Source organism: Dermacentor silvarum, chromosome 6 (assembly GCF_013339745.2).
Source record: "Dermacentor silvarum isolate Dsil-2018 chromosome 6, BIME_Dsil_1.4, whole genome shotgun sequence".
Taxonomy (NCBI): domain Eukaryota; kingdom Metazoa; phylum Arthropoda; class Arachnida; order Ixodida; family Ixodidae; genus Dermacentor; species Dermacentor silvarum.
In genome coordinates this window covers 114,173,304-114,177,414 of record NC_051159.1, presented here as the reverse complement: position 1 = coordinate 114,177,414, position 4,111 = coordinate 114,173,304, and positions in this window count along the sequence as shown.

The following is a 4,111-nucleotide window of genomic DNA, read 5'->3' as shown; positions in this document are numbered from 1 at the left end:
TTGACCGTCACTACCCCGTGACAGTATGAGCTCATTATTTGAGAACTAGTACAACAGAAAGAAGAAAAAAAAAAGAAAGGAAAGCAGGAGACAGAACGGAAGACACGGAGAAAACATGGCGTTTTTGGGTTCACAGTTCAATAAGTGTCTTGCTTATTCTCTCACGAGTTTTCTTTCTGTGGCGCCAATGACAAACTAATGCGCAAGTTATCCTGAAGCCTTACTACCAAAAAATGCAGGAATGCATGGGCACTCAAATTTAAAACGAATTGGCAGATTAAAACGAAGGGCGAATCATTGAAACGATAGCAAGACTTAGTGTTGCTCTTAAGCTCGCTTCCTGGTTTTTGCAGCCAAACACACTGCACGTCTCTTGAGCCTCTGGAGACCTAAGGTCCCTCAATAGAGATAATAAGTTTCAAAGGGGCGCCATTTTTTTTCATCTAGCCACCGACCTCCTCTTCCTTGCGCTCTCCTGCCATTGCCCACGAGTGATTGGCTTAGTGCGGTCACATGGCGTTTCTACGTCCCTACATTGATCACTAGCGGCCAGAGATGCTCCAACATTGATTCACGTCGCATAGTTTACGCCAACACACACACGAATAAGGATTTACTGCCCGGAATACAGCTTCAGAGCGAGTATTGATAATAAATGTAGTGCGACGCAAACTATAAACCATTTGTTCTTACTAGCGTGTTGAGAGGTTTCAAACCTCTTGAGAGCTCTATAACGAGAAACACGCCGACGAACGCCAGAATTAAAGAGATTGCCGCAGCCATTCGTTAACAATGTCATAGCACCTAGACAGCATCAAATCGTAAACACTAGTTCCCTAATGTTTAAGATTACCTTCTGTTTGCGAGTATCGTGTCACGACCATAAAGTGGCAGATATCACGCTGGAGATTTCTTTCTGAGAATCTGAGCTGCGCCCGTGAGAGGGCACCAGATAGCTACAGAAAATCTAGTCGGCGTATTTCTCCTGTTCTCGGGTGACTTGTTGGTTAGAGGAACCCTAGTTGCCTCAAGGTTTGCACGGCGGATAGAGCCGGAGTGGCAGAGCTTTGTCTTCCAATGTTGTGTAAATCTTGGTAACGCGCTGTTCCAAGATGTCATGCGATGGCAGAGCAACCCTGGACCGATAGACCGAGTTAGGGGCCGCCATCGGCAATTCAGCCTAATAATGGTTTGCTCTTATTGTCGCTGCTATACCATATCAATCAGCTTCTCTTTTCTCAGCCTCTTAGAGCTGAAGCCTCCCTGAGTATTGTTCTGACATGTCGTAGGCAGGCTTTTTAACTATTTGATTTGATAATTCTCTGGATGACGTTTTTAGCTTCAGCATGTACAAACTAAATTTACTATCGTCAATATTTCTCTCCGACGTTTGATTTACAAAAATATTTTATTGGGTTACTGCTAAACAATACCGCACAATCTCTCCTAACTTTATTTCGTTGCGAGGAAATGCCACCGAGGACAGCTACATCTATGCGTAGGCGCGCTGTTGCTCACTTTTGACGCACGAACCAAAGTTTCCGCGAGGCTAACGTGACAGCGGACAACCGAGATATATCGACCATTCATGCCACTCGAATCTGACGCGAGACGCCGCAAATAAATTCCAAGCGGAGAACACGCGGCGCGCGTTGTGGTCAACGCATACGCACTACGACATTTCGAGATTCAAGGTTGCCTTATGAAGTTGCCAAAAATAATGTCGAAAGTCAGTGAAGACGAGTGTTCTTAACCGCCGAACGAGATACGGCTTTGGGAAGAATGGCGGCGCCGCATCCTGTCTCCCGGCCACACAAAAGCTCGTGGCTTCCCGTCTTGCAGGCTTCACTGCAAGTTAAGCCCGTAGTGAAGGCTTCACTGCAACGCGTACGTGCAGAAGTGTCTGCCGATCCATGGGCTCTGCGAAATCCTCGCAGGGCGAAGTAACGGCTGAACTCTCCGGCTCCCTCCTACCCGTTCTTTTCACATGTACACAGACCCCGGAGCGTGCGTTCTGACAGCACCAGCATAAACAGTGGCCGGAGCCTTCTCGGCGAATATCGCCGATATGCCGAGAAACACGCCGACGAACGCCGGTTCCGTGTCGTGTGCGCTATGTCGATGGTTTGTTCGTTCGGCAAGACTTCGGCGAAAACTACATCCGCGGTCCTTCTTTATTCATTTCCCTTTGTATCTGCTCATCGTAGCTGTCTCTTCTTTTCTTCTTTTTTGCGCCTAAATGAGGGGAGTACAAAAGCGTCTAGCCAGCGCGTCACGACGTCGACTCGAACGAGCTCCCATGATCGTTGCGTTTATGGCCCTACGTGATGATAGTCACGCGAGCGAGTTAGAAAGATTTGAAAAGGATTCTTTCTTCTCTCTCTTTAAAATTTGAGCGCAGTAGCATGAATATGTTACACGATGCGCAGATTGAGGCAGAACTCGGTCGTTGATCCTAGCAGGAATGGCTGGGAACAAGTGACGTTGAATGCAGAAAGGAGCGCATTATATTTAAATCGTGCTCTTTGGGAGAGAAAACATTGCGTTAGAACAATGCGAATGCTCATGGGAAAGCCAAACACTGCATCCGAGGGGTAGGACGGCGTTCTTTTTCTATAGTTTACGACAAACAGCTAGCTTTTATAAACAAATAAGCTGCAGTAAAGCTGAAATTCGCAATTCAGTGTTGAATGAGATCCAACGTGCAGAAACACATCTCTGAAGATATTGAGAAAAAATGTGGCAAGTACAACTTATCGCAAAATGAGTAAAGACCGCTGCCAACAACGGTCGACTGGTCATTGCTTTTTTGCGAAAGGCTGCATCACGGACAGATGAGAGAACGGATGGGAGTACAACTATACGCGCATCCGGTTTGCTACCCTACACAAGAGGGAAGGGGGTTAACCCTGTAATGCGGAAACATACATCAAGAAAAATAAGAACAAGTTGATCACTTTGATTCGTGGGCATGGAGAGCACAATAAAGTATGCTGTGCATTATAACGTTATGAGTACAGTAATCTGTATTTTAGTAATTTTCTTATTGAACTAACCACAAAGTATTAAAACTCTCTTCAGTGTATCAAAACGTTACTCTATGCTATTCGTTAAGCTTCCCATGTTTAAAGCAGAATTTCGAGGTATTTAAACCGTGCAGCATATATGATACGTTGGTTTTACTGGGTTAAGGGACGAAAGAAAGAAATAAAGAACAAGAAAGAAAGAGAGAAAGAAGAAAGAAAGAAGAAAGAAGGAAAGAAAGAACAAGAAAGAAAGGAAATACTGAGGGCGCCGCTTCAACCGGAGGTGCACATCGACACCACAGTTGGTCATTGCGGTCTGTTGCCATCAGGAATTGTAGCAATTCCCGGGTCACTTTGTGAGCTTGACGTTTTGGTTTTCGTCATGAAGCTGCACCGCCTAGGGAACATATGTGAAGTTCATCCGGATAGGAATGGCCCCTGTGCTGTGTTCACCGGAGGTTGAAGAGTTGAAGAATTCGTAGGCAGATAGTGTAATCAAACTTGATAGGTTAGTTTGGGAGCTGATTCGCTAAAACATACTGACGTAATGATCAAATACAAGACTTGATCCCTCTAGCATTCCACTGACACACCGGTGAAGGTTTGACTTTTGACCGACATGATGACAACGGGCGAGCCACGATGCCTACTGAAGGATTGCAAACACTAGATGCGGGGGCGTCCAGTGCTTGCAAAGCGCTTCGAGTTGATGATCTCTGCAGCTTAGTGAGGAGAATGCGCAGAGAAATGACCAGTGACTGCCGCATGATGGCGACTCTTGCTGCTCTTGCTCTGGCTATTTCTCGGGAACAAATGGGAATTGAGACTGTACGTAGTGTGAAGTTCGGTGGTTTCGCATTGCAAATTAGTTATCGTGGACCTATGAAAATTTAATAATGAACCACGCGTGCACATAAGTTGCATCTATCTCTAAGCTGTTTCTCTTTTTGCTTCACTCTCAGCTACGATGGCGTCAGCATACTACAAGCAGATATAGACTGCCATAACCTACTCAGTTTTGTACACCAAGTAGTTTGTAAACGTTAGCATGCTTGTAAAGGATTTACACCTGCCTCGTGTAGCTG